Source organism: Schistocerca cancellata, chromosome 8 (assembly GCF_023864275.1).
Source record: "Schistocerca cancellata isolate TAMUIC-IGC-003103 chromosome 8, iqSchCanc2.1, whole genome shotgun sequence".
NCBI lineage: Eukaryota > Metazoa > Arthropoda > Insecta > Orthoptera > Acrididae > Schistocerca > Schistocerca cancellata.
In genome coordinates, this window is record NC_064633.1 from 199007762 (window position 1) to 199025355 (window position 17594).

Sequence of the window (17594 nt, forward strand, 5' to 3'; positions counted from 1 at the left end):
CTGGACAAATGGAGAACCACACGTGCTGAGATAGAGGCAGCATCGCCCATGGGGCTCTGACCTCCATGTCATGCCAAAAAAAGACAATACCTGGTGCCTGTACAGGGACTTCTGGGTGCTTCACTGCAGAACAGTGCCCAATCATTACCTTGTTCCACTTTTGCACAGTTATAGCGATGACTTGTGTGGCACAATCATTTTCTGCAAAGTGGACTGTACAAAAGCATTCACACAGATACCAGTCACCCTGACAACATAGAGAGGATGGCTACCATTACACCTTTTGGCCTGTTCGAGACTGCCTTCAAGCCTAATTTATTCACACAATCTCTTGGAGCACTGCCGTCATCTCCAGGAGGTACTCTCTCACCTCCAGGTGCCTGGCATTATTATCAATTTGGTGAAGTGAGTTTTAGGTGTTTGAGAGATTGACTCCCTGGGCAGAGGATATTGTCTGTGGGCTGTCGCCACTTTGATGAGAAGACGTGAGTGTGTCCAAGTTCCCACATTCTGCTACATACAAGAAACTCTCCAGGTTCCTCAGGATGGCGAATTCTTTCAAGTGCCACCTAAAAGAGGCTGCAAGTGCGCAAGCAACGCTCATGACCTCACACCAGGATGATTGCACAAAAGGGAAAATGTCCTTTCCTGAGAGGGCACAGATGTTGAGTAGTTCTGAACGAACAAAGCACGACCTCTTGCAAGCTACCCTCCAACTACACCACCACCCAACTGCCCAATTCACAGTTGTTTCCAGTGCCAGCTAGTCTGCCATAGGCACAGTCCAGCAACAACGCACTGAAGGGACTTGTTAGCTCCTTGCATTTTTCTCAGTGAAGGTTATGGAGCTGCAGCAGTGTTGGGCCACATATGATTGCAAGCTCTGCACTGTGTACGAGGCAATTATATATTTTTGCCCCTCAATGGAGGGGTTCCATTTCACGATTTTTACCAACCAATACCCCATGGCAACTGATTTCTGCCACAAAGAGGGCACACAGATCTTGTACCACCAATTCTGACTGCAGGAGTACATTGCACAGTTCACCAATATTGTCCAGCATGTGGCTGGAATGGACAACATAGCTGCCAATTACCTCAGCCTGTCTAGTGCCCTTACCACTGCCCTCAACTGTGTGCATGTCACTTCTGCTCAGGCCGCTGACCCTGAGCTCCTACAGCAGCCAAACGATGTAAATACAGATCTCAACCTGCAACTGTATGCAATACTAAATGCTCATGAACCCATCTGATGTGACATCTGCACCAGTACCGATCACCCAGCCCCCCCCCCCCCCCCTTGAACCACATTTTCTCCTTGACTTCCTCAAGACAGTCTTTGAGCGCTTACATGGTCTCGCCCACCCTGTCATCCATGCATCTGCCTTGCTCATTCACGAGCATTAGGTTTGGCCCAATATCCAGTGCAACTGCACCAAATGAGCCAGTGCTCTAAAGTAGGTAAGCACATGCTTGCTCCCATCACTCCTTCCACCCCAGTGGACCATCACTTCTCCCACATATGTATGGACATTACAGTCCCCCTGCCATCTTTCAACAGCCACCAGTATCTCCTTACTATCATTGGTAGGTTCACCCAGTGGCCTGATGCAGTACCTCTGCCCAACATAACCATGGACACAGTGGGTGAGGCCTTTATCGGCACATGGTGTCTCTGGTGCCCCCACCACACATTACTGATCATACTATTGGCTCTTGAAATTGCACCAAGTAACAGTTACAGTGCTTCACCCAGCACCCCTGATTCGAGTACTGGACTGTGGGATCCTAGGGTGAAGGCTGTCTTTTGTTCAGCCCATCGCCCAACCCGACAGAGCCACTGATTACGTCAGTCACCCTGCCTTGCCTCTGAACATTTCGCCAACTGTCGTGCCCGAGTCATCAGGAAAAGACACCATACCCCTGTCACAGTGCCGCCAGGTGCTCCATGGCAACATATGACCTAATCTACCAGCATAGGGTGTCCACAGCAGAAACCAAAGACACCAACACAGGATGGTGCACAGTATACCACAATTCACAGGACGCACTGTGTGCCACAGATCACATGTGATCTGGCCACAGGCCAGCACACTACTGCCCCTCTTGCGGAATCCTGCCCCCATGCCACATCATTCCCTACTGCACTACAGTGCATGCACACTTGCCACCTATCTCTTTCAGCAGATGATAACAGCGAACAACATGGATTGGCTGCAAGCAAAGCAGATGGATGTAGTGGAATTCTCTCCATCATGCACTCCCTTGTGGTAGCACAAGGGCTTTCCCAGAGAGAAACCTGCAATTGGAAGAGCTCCATGACTAGCACTGCCTGTGCCAATGCGGAACAAGTGACATGCTCACCTGGGTGAGATAGTGTTTTATAGTGAGTGTCTTTTGTTCTTGTGTGAACTTGAAGAAGGGACTTGCCACAAGGTGTAGTGATGGTATTCTGTATATGTACAGATGCAGAGAAGCTGACACTGATGAGGCTTTACAACATGCTTCTGCTGAAGAATGATTGTTGGCATCTGCAAAAGCTTGCTGATCACTAGTGGCAGAGTGTTAGAATTTTGTTCATATGGACCAATTTGAGGGTGATGTTTTTCATGCTGTCCCTGGCAGTTTCAAGGGATCAATAGGCTACGTCAGCATCACAGAATTCTTAGTAATGATTGTATCATAGTAGATAGTGTGCCACATGTTGCCTTATTGCCATAGTCTACCATGTGCTTGCCCACAAGTTTTCTTTTCATATATTTCCTGGGTATGGAATTGCTATGAATTATTTTCATAATTTACAATTCATTACTTGTCACTCACTGAAACCTCCAGTTCTGTGAGGCTACTGTGTGCTATAGGAATTATTTCCACTGTGTCCATTTTTATCACTATCTTATTTCACTGTATTAATGTGTGCTATGTTCATTTCTGTGTTCTTTAGGGATTGACTCATCATTAAGTGTGGAAAGGACCTTTGTATTTTATCAAATAGCCAAAATATAAAATGGAGAAGTTCTCATTGATTTCAAAAGAGTCCTATGTTCAGGATATAGGGTGCTTTTGCTCTCAACCATTCTGAACAATAACCCAAGGGCCTTATTGATAGGCTGTGATTGTCAGAAAAGGCAGGAGAATGATATAAATAATGCATCTGTGGTTTGTTTCAAAGTCATTTTTGCAGAACATGATATTGTGTCCTCATAGTATCTTATATTCTATCAATAAGAGTGAAGCTGAACCTATCCATAAAAAAAGGGGAAGGAAAGGTGTATGTCATCCTGAACAGTATGAATGAAATGTAATTAAAACTGCTAAACTAGAGGGATACCAGTTACTGAGGTAAGCTAACACCAGCAAAATCTGTTGGATAACCTTGTACATGCACTTCTAAGTGTTTTGAATCCATTAGTCAAGACAATCAGATATTAGTCCTCACACATTTTCTAGATCTTATCAGTAAAGATGAACAAGATTTTTACCTTCAGAGCCTGATACAGGAAGAAAAAGTAAAATGAAATAGACCAAGGGAAGGAAAAAGTCCAAAGGTAAATTCTTTCAAATATCATAGCATGGTGAGGACAAATGAAATCCATATTTACAGACAAGCATTTCTAAACTTATCTGCAGTTGGCAGGAAAGGGTGAGAAGAATAAGACAATGACTTCTACTTTGAAAAAGCCCTAAAATGAATGAGGAAAGTCAAAGAGTGATAATTTAATATCAGAACTTGAAATTGCCAAAGTTCATGAGCACTTATCATTTCCAATGAAAGATTCTCATTATGCTGGTAAAGGATAACTTTACTTACATGCTAATTTGAATAGAGAGATCATGTATGAGCTTTTCAAAGAAGTCAGTCCCCATTGTCTGATCAAATACAAATATTGTGCGAAGATATTTAACCAGGATTTTGACCTTCATTTCGGCAGACCACAGGTAGGTGTGTTGTGAATGTGAGCAAGTAATGATGATGATTAAAAACAAAAGTTTGAATGAGGCATATCAATGATGTGTGGTTTGTGGTTTAATGGTGCACAAGAGAAGAGCCAAGAAATTTTGTACTGTCTTGAATATAAGTGAAAGATTGCACAAAAAATAAACATAATTTGAATCTGAGTTTTGTTTTCATGCAGAACTTTGACCTGCCAAGATTATCTGTTAAAGACCCATTTTATCTCTGGTATCTGACAGTTAATTTTTTTGCCATTCACAATTTGAAAGACAATACAGTATTTCATTACCTTTATCACAAAGGTGTCACCTACCAAGGTCCTAACGAAGTGTGCACTTTCTTGTGTAACTACCTCACCATGACCATCACCAAGGACATAAAAATTTGTCATCTGTTTTGTGATAATTGCTTGGAGCAAAACAAAAATCACTGTTTAATAAGAATGTATCAAGCTTTTATGGGTGCTGGGAAATTTAACAAAACAGAGGTATTCTTTCCTGTCAGTGGACACTCTTTCTTACCATCTGATAGAGCTTTTGGCACAATGAAGAGATCACTGTGAAGAATTGACAGAGTATGTACTATTACAGATTACATTGAACTGATCATGTAATTCTTTGTAAAGTTTGTCTCAACAGATGAAATCTTGGGCTTCAAGTTGTATTTGATGAGACTTTACAAGAGGACAACTCATTCACTAGAGACAGAGTGGTAACTGAGCCCCACAGTGCATGATGTGCATTGATGGCACTCATGAGGAGGAATGCAATGAGGGGAAAGGAGAGGAGTGTCCAAAAGAGTTCTGTCAGCGCATCTGTGTCCAACGGATTGTGAAGTGTGTGACAGGTCAAAGAAAGAGTTGGTATGTTATATTTGTCATCGCAGTAGTTTCATTGTCATAACTTATTGGCACAGCAGTTGGATTTACAATGATATATTGTTGGGTATTAATCATTTATCATTATAATTTTGCTTATGCATGTTTACTTAACAGAACCAGTGCAAAAGCAATGACCTGTATTAATGATTTTTGTTGCAAAGATGCAACAATGTAGAAAGCTGGGCATGAGAAGAAAATATGGTAGCCATCTGAAATAATGGTTTAATAGTCAAAAGTAAAATGTATCACTAGATGTTTGCATGTGTAAGTGGTTCCAAAACAGTTTAACATGTGCCTTATTGTTAGTTATCATGAAGGAGTTGCACTGGATAGTCAAGTTCACTGTGGAGAATTTTCATTGTTGGGGATGTACTGACAATTATAGTAAGCTGTAGAATGGACAGTTGTAGTGGAGTGGTGAAACTTGCAGTAGTAATTGAGTTTGGTTATTTACAGGTCAGAGTAATTACTGGCTCGAGATAGCTGACCTGCTCAGCTCTGGGAGTTTCTGCTGGTGAATTACTGTTTAGTGGTTCCCACTGTGAATGAGTGAATTGTTAGTGAGGGAGATCCGACTATGTAATAGCGTGAAGAGAGCGGTTAAATAATTTACTGGATGACAGAAATATTTCATCGTGAGGACTGTACTGATATCAAGCAGTTATTGTTGATATGTGATTGGATTTACCGCCGAATACTGATCTAGATTATTCCATACTTTCTAACTAGTGATTCCTGTTCAGCAAGTTCAGAGATAATTGAGTGTTGCTGTGTTCTTGTATATATGGCCAATCATATTTTGTTTTTGGGACTCGAGTTACTTTGGGGATTATTCCATTATTTTTTTCAAATAATATTTGGAGTCTATTTTAATAATTCAGGCTGATGTAGCAAAACTTTATTTGATTTTTTTCTAGTGCATAAGAAATTGATGCCAGTAATTATATATCTCACAGAACAGGGATTTAAAATTTGAAGAAAAAAAAAAAGTCTGTGCCTTACCACCACTACATTTATAGAATTAAAACAAAAATTATGCCTCTTCAGGTGTTGGCAAATCATGACCCACTATTTTTACCTAATTGAATGGTCACTCACAATCTAGAAGCTGTAAGTAATGATAAGACTGTGTGCATAAATGGTTCATTGGGTTATGTTTAGCATTACAATCAAAATCTTGACAGTTTACAGGCAATCAATACTATATGACCAATGTATAGCTTTATTCTGAAATTCTCTAGTGCCTGCGTTCAGTCAAATAGGTTGCAAATTGAGTCACTACCACTCAATCCTCTACACCAATAATGAGCCACACTATCATCTTAGTGTGTGCAAATTCTCCAAATCAACATGGCAAACACTTGACTGAAGAGTGAAGAGTGAATGGGAGTGAGGTTGTTTAACGTAGTCTTCTCCTCTTTCCCTTTCCTCTTTAGCCATTCACGCATCTTTTCATCCTACATAGTTGTGTTTATCTTTATACTATATACCTCTTTACTTCTGTATGCATCCTCTTTAGTTTGAAGCTGGCACAGTAATTACAGTAGAATATCTTTGGCTTCCCTCTGACAACCATGCCTCCATCCTTGCTACCCTCCCTATTTTCCTTTCCCTGTTGCTTCATAACCTGGGTTGTGAGTAACTGAATCTCCTTTCCCTTCTTCCCTTTCTTTCCCCTCTCTCCTCCCCGATGAAGGAACATTTGTTCCGAAAGCTAGGAACGTAAATTTTCGGTTCTGTTTTATGTGTATGTATCAGCTGTACTGAGCTGAGGTAAGTATACATCTAGTAATCTAACAGCAAGATTACTGAAACATGAGCAACATTTGTTGCAGACTGAAGAAACAGCAGTGCATTCATTGCTGTTAAGGTTAAGCACACAAAGGATAAAAGTCACTATTCGCAAAGCAATTTAAGCAAAAGCTCTGTGAACAAGAAGTGTTGACCATTATCATTGTTACAGGAAAGGTAATTACAAGGCTCAGTGCAAAAAAAGTCTGTTTAAATTTTAAAAAGAAAGCCAAGGAACTAAACTGAGTGCACAAATTAGACATGTTTTGACTACGAACTGTGATAATCTTTCCATTATTGATAGTGCTGCATCAAAACATGTGACTTCACATAAGCAACGGCTTTCAACATTTAAACTACTAGGCAAGTTCACAGAACCTGTTATGCAATGTGTCCGTGTGTCAGTAATTGGTTAGTATCTGCTCTTGCTGTATTATGTATTGCTGGTGGAAAATGGAATCCACTAATGTTTGACTTCCGTAAGCGAATGCATGTAGTGGCATCATTACTGCTGTGAGTGTGATCTGTGTGGATGATTCTGTGATACTAAGAGATGTGTAAATACTCTTAATAAATTTCATAGCATATAACAAGCATTCTCTGTGGCTCAGGTCATGATACACTGTGTTGGATTGTGAAGCATCAACTTTGGTGTTCAGGCCAGGAGGAATGCAGTGCATGTCAACAGCAGCATGGGCACCAGCTGACATTTGCCAGCCACTGAGGACTTGTCCTCCAACATCAGAGGGGATGCATACTCTCAGTGACTGCGGAAACAGCAGACACATCAGCATGTTTGTACATATATATCAGTACCAACAAGCAAAATGATTCCACAATAATGCCTAGGCATCTGATCAATTCAGTGGATTATACAAAAAGTGACACCGAGAGTGTAACAAATTCATCCAAAAAAACAAAAACTTCTGAATAGAAGAAGTTGCCTAAGGTAAGTAATGCATCAGAAATGAGGAAGACGTGTCAAACTCACAGACAGTCAGAGGCAACTGTAAATGAAAATTTTCTACTATTTTTTCTTATTAATATCCAGTCAATCCCCCCCCCCCCCCCCCCCATGAACCATGGACCTTGCCATTGGTGGGGAGGCTTGCATGCCTCAATGATACAGATAGCTGTACCGTAGGTGTAACCACAACAGAGGGGTATCTGTTGAGAGGCCAGACAAACGTGTGGTTCCTGAAGAGGGGCAGCAGCCTTTTCAGTAGTTGCAGGGGCAACAGTCTGGATGATTGACCGATCTGGCCCTGTAACATTAACCAAAATGGCCTTGCTGTGCTGGTACTGTGAATGGCTGAAAGCAAGGGGAAACTACAGCCATCATTTTTCCCGAGGGAATGAAGCTTCACTGTATGATTAAATGATGATGGCGTCCTCTTGGGTAAAATATTCCGGAGGTAAAATAGTCCCCCATTCAGATCTCCGGGTGGGGACTACTCAGGAGGACGTCGTTATCAGGAGAAAGAAAACTGGCATTCTACAGATCGGAGCGTGGAATGTCAGATCCCTTAATCGGGCAGGTATGTTAGAAAATTTAAAAAGGGAAATGGATAGGTTAAAGTTAGATATAGTGGGTGGCAGGAGGAACAAGATATAGTTCGGTGGCAGGAGGAACAAGACTTCTGGTCAGGTGAATACAGGGTTATAAATACAAAATCAAATAGGGGTAATGCAGGAGTAGTTTTAATAATGAATAGGAAAATAGGAGTGTGGGTAAGCTACTACAAACAGCATAGTGAACGCATTATTGTGGCCAAGATAGACATGAAGCCCACGCCTACTACAGTAGTACAAGTTTATATGCCAACTAGCTCTGCAGATGATGAAGAAATTGATGAAATGAATGATGAGATAAAAGAAATTATTCAGGTAGTGAAGGGAGACGAAAATTTAATAGTCATGGGTGACTGGAATTCGACAGTTGGAAAAGGAAGAGATGGAAACGTAGTAGGTGAATATGGATTAGGGCTAAGAAATGAAAGAGGAAGCCGCCTGGAAGAATTTTGCACAGAGCATAACTTAATCATAGCTAACACTTCGTTCAAGAATCATGAAAGAAGGTTGTATACATGGAAGAATCCTGGAGATACTAAAAGGTATCAGATAGATTATATAATGGTAAGACAGAGATTTAGGAACCAGGTTTTAAATTGTAGGACATTTCCGGGGACAGATGTGGACTCTGACCACAATCTATTGGTTATGAACTGTAGATTAAAACTGAAGAAATTGCAAAAAGGTGGGAATTTAAGGAGATGGGACCTGGATAAACTGACTAAACCAGAGGTTGTACAGAGTTTCATGGAGAGCATCAGGGAACAATTGAGAGGAATGGGGTAAAGAAATACAGTAGAAGAAGAATGGGTAGCTTTGAGGGATGAAATAGTGAAGACAGCAGAAGATCAAGTAGGTAAAAAGACGAAGGCTAGTAGAAATCCATGGGTAACAGAAGAGATACTGAATTTAATTGATGAAAGGAGAAAATACAAAAATGCATTAAATGAAGCAGGCAAAAAGGAATACAAACGTCTCAAAAATGAGATTGACAGGAAGTGCAAAATGGCTAAGCAGGGATGGCTAGAGGACAAATGTAAGGATGTAGAGGCTTATCTCACAAGGCGTAAGATAGATACTGCCTACAGGAAAATTAAAGAGACCTTTGGATAAAAGAGAACCACTTGCATGCGTATCAAGAGCTCAGATGGAAACCCAGTTCTGAGCAAAGAAGTGAAAGCAGAAAGGTGGAAGGAGTATATAGAGGGTCTATACAAGGGCGATGTTCTTGAGGACAATATTATGGAAATGGAAGAGGATGTAGATGAAGACGAATTGGGAGATACGATACTGCGTGAAGAGTTCGACAGAGCACTGAAAGACCTGAGTTGAAACAAGGCCCCGGGAGTACACAATATTCCATTAGAACTACTGACAGCCTTGGGAGACCCAGTCCTGACAAAACTCTATCCTCTGGTGAGCAAGATGTATGAGACAGGCAAAATTCCCTCAGACTTAAAGAAGAATATAATAATTCCAATCCCAAAGAAAGCAGGTGTTGACAGATGTGAGAATTACCGAACTATCAGTTTAATAAGTCACAGCTGCAATATACTAACACGAATTCTTTACAAACAAATGGAAAAAATGGTAGAAGCCAACCTCGGGGAAGATCAGTTTGGATTCCGTAGAAATGTTGGAACACATGAGGCAATACTGACCCTATGACTTATCTTAGAAGAAAGATTAAGGAAAGGCAAACCTATGTTTCTAGCATTTGTAGACTTAGAGAAAGCTTTTGACAATGTTGACTGGAATACTCTCTTTCAAATTCTGAAGGTGGCAGGGGAAAAATACAGGGAGCAAAAGGCTATTTACAATTTGTACAGAAACCAGATGGCAGTTATAAGAGTCGAGGGGCACGAAAGGGAAGCAGTGGTTGGGAAGGGGGTGAGGCAGGGTTGTAGCCTCTCCCCAATGTTATTCAATCTGTATATTGAGCAATCGGTAAAGGAAACAAAAGAAAAATTTGGAGTAGGTATTAAAATCCATAGAGAAGAAATATAACAGTGTCTTGAAAGGAGGTTATAAGATGAACATCAACAAAAGCAAAACAAGGATAATGGAATGTAATGGAATTAAGTCGGGTGATGCTGAGGGAATTAGATTAGGAAATGAGACACTTAAAGTAGTAAAGGAGTTTTGCTATTTGGGGAGCAAAATAATTGATGATGGTCGAAGTAGAGAGGATATAAAATGTAGACTGGCAATGGCAAGGAAAGTGTTTCTGAAGAAGAGAAATTTGTTAACATCCTGTATTGAGTTAAGTGTTAGGAAGTCATTTCTGAAAGTATTTGTATGGAGTGTAGCCACGTATGGAAGCAAAACATGGACGATAAATAGTTTAGACAAGAAGAGAATAGAAGCTTTCGAAATGTGGTGCTACAGAAGAATGCTGAAGATTAGATGGGTAGATCACATAACTAATGAGGAGGTATTGAATAGAATTGGGGAGAAGAGGAGTTTCTGGCACAACTTGACTAGAAGAAGGTATCAGTTGGTAGGACATGTTCTGAGGTATCAAGGGATCACCAATTTAGTACTGGAGGGCAGCGTGGAGGGTAAAAATCGTACAGGGAGACCAAGATATGAATACACTAAGCAGATTCAGAAATATGTAGGCTGCAGTAGGTAGTGGGAGATGAAGAGGCTTGCACAGGATAGAGTAGCATGGAGAGCTGCATCAAACCAGTCTCAGGACTGAAGACCACAACAACAACAACAACAACATCCAGTCAATCAAAACTAAGCTCTTGGAACTGCAATATTGACTAGAGTATTAAGAAGAGAAAATGAAAAAATAGCTCTTCTGTTTGAAATCCAGGTTAAAACAAATAGACTGGGATGAAGTAATCACAGAAGCTATGAAAGCTAATGAGTCAACCATTAAATTCCTAGATGTAGTAGTTAAAATATTTGAAGAAAACTGCCCTAAACAGTAACAAAGAACCCACAAGAATAACATCCACCACAAAACCTAAAGAATGAAAGAATGGTACACACCACAGTTAACCAATTTAAGAATAGCTATTCTCATGTATCATGACAGGTCTCACTGTAGTGAAGCAAATAAAAATATGTACAAATTAGCCAGAAAACACTATAGGTCTGAAATCAAGTAAGCAAAATGCAAAGCCGGTAACACATTCATACTCTGTTCAACAAATAAATGCAAAGCAGCATGGAAACCCATTAAAAACAGAAATAAAGTACCAAAAGAAAGGAAACAGTATACAAATTCCTCCATATATTTTAAATGCACATTTTGCCAATCCTGTCTCTGACACTGAGATAGAGGAAGATGCGAGAAAGCAGAAGCACTGCTACCTACAATACACAGAAAGCTGAGTGATAAATATGAATGGGCATTAGTAACTCCTAGCCAGGTCAGTGAATCAATAGCCAAGCTCAGTAACTCCAGAGCTGAAGACTACTATGGTTTATCTAATTATGTTATAAAAAATATAAGAGAAGAAATAATAATCCCCTTTACAAGGGTAATAAATACGATATTAAATGAAGGTGTTTAGCCAGATTGTTTAAAAATTTCTGTAATCATACCTGTGTATAAGAAAGGTGACAAAGACTTACCTGACAATTACTGACACCTCTCACTAGTTCCCATAATTTCAGAAATAATAGAATACTGTATCCACCAGCAAATGAGCCAGTATTTTGAATTGATTAAACTGCTATGTTCCATACAGTATGGGTTCAGAACTGGTCTTTGAACTGTGAAGGCAGCAGAGAGCATTGTCACTAAAGTATATGTATCCTTTAAGAATAAACCCATAATTATTGCAAGACTGTTGGACCTTAAGAAAGCATTTGATACTGTATCCCACAATATTATTATAAGAAATCTACAGTATTAGGGAATAGGGGAGAGTGCTCTTCAACTATTACAACTGTTACAATCAATAGAAAACAAACAGTGGCTATAAATGAAAAAAGGTCCAATTTCTTACCAGTCACCAAAGGCGTACCACAGGGCTCTGTGCTTGGACCTTTCTTTTTGTAGTCTACATAAATGATTTGCCTTCTTCATTACCTTGTAACAATTTGCCTTCTTCATTACCTTGTAACACAGCACAGTATGCAGACGATACAATGCTAATTACTCAGGGAAACAACTTGGATGAATTACAGAATAATGTAACAGTAGCAATGGACAGATGCACCAGCTGGTTTCTGGCAAATTCATTACAGACAAATAATGATTAGACAGAAGACAGTGTATTTAATTTGAATGTCCCCAAACATGAAAACAAATCTGAAAAACTACTACAGTCCCATATTGACCAAAAATTTAACTGGGAAACACACAGTCATTCTATTCAAAAACCTCTCACGTCAAATCTTTTTGTTACATAAACTGAGAGGCCCTGTTAGTAGCACACTCCTACTATGTGCATACTATGCCTCCACTTTCATCTCGCTTATGGGATTATGCTATGGGGAAACTGCCCACTTACAAAGACTGAGGGGGGGAAAAAATTTGACATCCCATTTGCCTATCAAAGAGTCACTGCAGTTATAAGTATCTGGCACCCACATTACTACAAAATTAGACATATAATATTATGCAGGCAATTTGTCTTGTCAACTATATGTGCATACAGATGTATAAAATGTATCTCTAGCTTTTATTATATGACACTGATTATATGTAAAATGTTTAAAGGTGAATAAATATGAAATACAAAACATGCAGAAGTAACTTCAGGTGTGCCCCGGGGAAGTATGTTTGGACCATTGCTGATCATTTCACACATAAATGACCTAGCAGACAATATTAATAGTAACTTTTTGCAGATGGTGTAGTTATCTGTAATGAAGTACTATCTGATAGAAGCTGCATAAATATTCAGTCAGATCTTGATAAGATTTGAAAGTTGTGCAAAGATTGGCAACTTGCTTGTTACGTTTAAAAATGTAAAATGGTGCACTTCACAAAATTAAAGAAAAAGTAGTGTTCCATCACTATAATGTCAATGAGTCAGGGTTGAAATCAGCCAACTCATACAAATATCAGGGTGTAACGCTTTCTAGGAATATGAAATGGAATGATCACATGACGCAGTTGTGGGTAAAGCAGCTGCTACACTACAGTTTATCGGTAGAATACTGGAGAAGTGTAATCAGTCTAGAAAGGAAATTGCTTACAAATAACTCATGTGACCAGTTGTACAATACTGCTCAAGTGTGTGGAACCCATACCAAATAGGACTAATGGGTATATTGTATGTATACTTAGAATGGTAGCAGGAAATGTCACTGGTTTCTTTCATCCATGGGAGAGTGTCACAGAGATACAGAAGAAACTGATCTGGCAGGCTCTTGCAGATAGATGTAAACTATCCCAAGAAAGTTTATTAATGAAGTTTCAAGAGCCAGTTTTAAATGATGTCTCCAAGAATATTCACTCCCCTACATGTGAATCAAAGCATTCAAGTACTACTATAGACCAAATAATAATTAGCTCCAAAACAAAATATAAATCAGTTGTAATTAAAGCTGGACAGGCAGACCACCATGCACAGGCTATAGGCTTTTGTGTAAACACTACTTCATCCTATATTATATGAGGAAGACAACACACATGGGTAGAACTTTCAGCAATGCTGCAGTACAAACATTCCTGAATTATCTCCAACAAGAATCATGGGCGCTAGTGTACAGTACAGAAAATATTTCTGATAAGTTCCAGACATTCATGAATATATTTAAATATTATTTTGATCTTGCTAAACCACTAAATGCAAAAAGTGGAGCATGAGTGGAATAAGGAAATCTTGTGCAGTACCTACACAGCTTTGCAAGAGGATACAACCAACTCCAGAGTTTGATAGTTACTTCGAAAAATATAAATCTATCTTTAAAAAATAATAAAGGATGCAAGGAAATGAGACAATGACAAATACATAGAAAATGCTTCAAACAGAACCAAAGCAATCTGGCAAGTTGTAAAGAAAGAAACCCAATCAAACAAAAATAGAGTTAATAATATTGTATTAAAGGCTGAGTTGGAAAATATTAATGACCCAGAGGAAGTAGCTAATTTGTTTAATAACTATTTTATAAATGTAACAGAGAAACTACTACAACAGACATCCAATAGAAAACAGCATACAGAAACAGGGAAAAAAGTCTCAAGCAAATCAGTGTTCCTGTACCCAACAAATATAGAAGAAGTGCAGATTATAATAAAAAGTCTCAAAATGAAACACTCTGCATGGATAGGTGATACAACTGATTTCATTACAAAGAAATATTGGGACCTGATTACTAAGCCCTTAACTCACCTATGTAACCTATCTTTTGCTACAGGAACTTTTCTTTCACATTTGAAAAGAGCAAAAGTAAGGCCATTGTACTATAAAGTGACCAGGCCATTGGCACTTTTGTCTGTTTTCTCAAAAATATTAGAAAGGCTAACCAACTTCTTAGAGGATACTGGCATTCAGTCAGAATCTCAACATGGCTTTAGAGCAAACTGTTCAACCAAATCAGCAGTTCACACCTTTCTATTTGAGGTGCAGTTACCATTTGATAACAAAAAACTTACCAAGGGCATATTTTTAGATTTGTAAAAGGAATTGGACACCATAAATCACGACAAATTGCTATACAAGCTAGAAAATTTTGGCATCAGAGAATCAGCTAACAACTGGCTCAGCTCTTATCTTAAGAACAGGGAACAATATGTGGAAATAGATCAGGAAAGATATAATGTCATTAGGAAATATAATTCCGAGCTACTGACTATTAAATATGGTGTGCTGCAAGGATCTTACTCTATGTAAATGACCTAAAAACATAAGCAGTGACAGCAGAAAAATATTTTAATTTGCTGATGATACAAGCATTCTAATTACAGGAAGCTCAGAAGAAAACCTTGTAGAAAACATAAGAGAAGCCACTGACAGGCTAACATTTTACTGTGATAACAATGACCTAACAATAAACATTGGAAAAACTGTAGCTGTGGATATACATACAACACAAAACAAAAATCTGATATCTCCCAATCTAGAGCTATATGGACAGACAATTACCACAACAACCTGTACCAAATTTCTTGGACCTCATGTACAAGACAACTTGAAATGGAAAGCAGATATTGAGCAAATGAACAAAAAATTAAGTACTTCTTGTTTTGTGTTTCATACATTAAAAAACTGTACCTGCTACAGCACTCTTCAGTAAGTATATTACGCAGTCATACAATCTCACCTCTGGTATAGTATTATGTTCTGTGCACAAAGGGTAGGTGGTTGTGTTGCCGCCAAAACACGTTAAAGGGTGGAGCAATTCGGGAAAATTTCGAAAAAACTACGTGTAAATGTATTAAATGGAGTGGTTTTGTGGTGGCAGACTGTGAAAATGAGGCTAACAATTGTCTGACGAAGAAATAATGACGTTAAAAACTGTGGGAAGCGGCTAACAATGATCAGTGATGTGGGAAAAACGGAAATGGAAAAAAGCGAAAGTTATTACAACTAGCCGAAATGGCTGTTTAATAGGTGAAAGGAACTGTTTGTGAACTGGAAACGGTGGATTTTATAGCAGCGGTAGTGTTGAAAGCGGAAAAATTTTTTTGGGGTATGGTTTGGAAGTGGGTTACGTATTATTGAGTATATATAGGCGGGATAAAATTGTATGGTGGATTCGGTAAAAAGGAGAAGGTGAATACAAAGTGAAACTACTTGCAAAAACAGAAAGAGAAAATAAGATGACAGAAAAAATTTCGAAATGCAACAGTGACAATAACAAACGTAATTGTTGGGTTCAAATTAATGATATGAATATAATAGAGGGAAACATTCCACGTGGGAAAAATATATCTAAAAACAGAGATGATGTGATTTACCAAACGAAAGTGCTGGCAAGTCGATAGATACACAAACAAACACATACACACAAAATTCAAGCTTTCGCAACCAACGGTTGCTTCATCAGGAAAGGGGGAAGGAGAGGGAAAGATGAAAGGATGTGGGTTATAAGGGAGAGGGTAAGGAGTCATTCTAATCCCGGGAGTGGAAAGACACCTTAGGGGGAAAAAAGGACAGGTATACACTCGCACACACACATATCCAACCGCACATACACAGACACACAATTGTACTCAAAATAAAATGAATGCAAAAGAGCAAAACCTAAAAGCTTCCACAGCAATGACACCAAACATGAATGTTCTAGCGGAAGTATTGATTCTAAATGAAATTTCCAACACCCTCACTAGAAGCGATGTCTCTCAGTACTTCAGCTTCGTAGTCCAAATCCTTGGATTAGTTGATGATGTGTGGTTCTTGGCAATGCCTTTGTCATCCTGTCTATGAGCATTCATCTTTTTGAAATCTGCTCACAGGCGTCTAAAGCTAGCGAAATGAGGGATGCTCAACTACCGGACCTACCGATAGATGGCTCTACCAGCTGATTACTATCGTCTGTATTGCCCGCCATATTTGAATTTGCCAAGAAGTTTCTCTCGGTCTGTACGGTGTATAAGGAATTAAGGATTATCGAAATGGTGATTTCTTGTTCCGCTTTCAATTGTACGAAGCGATGGAGTAAGGAAAGTGACTTACCATTTCACAGGTAATAGGACTACCGATACAATACAACAATACATACTTAGTGCGTTTGCTAATTCGATGTTTTTGAACAGGTTTCCTCTAAAGCACCCAGAGCTGCTAAAGAAGTGGATTACTTCCGTGAAGCGGAAAGATTTCAAACCTACGTTTTGCAGTTTTCTTTGCGGAAACCTTTTCCGACAAGATGATTACGTAGTGAGCCCTGGAACGTGGAAGAAACGTCTCAGACCCGAAGCAGTGCCATCAGTTTCTGACTTTCCGACACATTTGATGCCACCAAATAAATAGCCACGACGACATGTTAGGATTTTGAGTGACAACGATGCTTCTCCATTTGAGGTAGCTAATTAATTTCCTTGCTATGTGTGTGCTTTTGACTTTTGTGAATTTATTTCGTACGGACACAAATGGGCTACATAGGTCTAAGCAATGTTGTAATACAGTTCCATATTTTTGTTTTTAGCGTTCTGTCCTCGAATCCGTGCTTGATTTGCCCTCTGCAGAAGCTACTGATTGCGTGGAGAATGTTGCCAATGAGAATTCTTCCGTGGAAAGCATGTCCCATTTATCCAATGCAGAAGACGCGAATTGTGTCGAAAACGTTAGTATAAGGATGTTTTCACACCCCCAAAGTTTTCTTATAATATTTTTTCATCAAGCTTTGAGTTATTTCAATCATACATAACGAAATTATTTGTTTATTTCAGAGTGCAGTTGGTTTTCAAGTAATTGATTGTGGTATACAGTCGAAAGTAGAAATGGAAGACAAGGCGACCGAAACTTGCAATTTTTTCTCAGA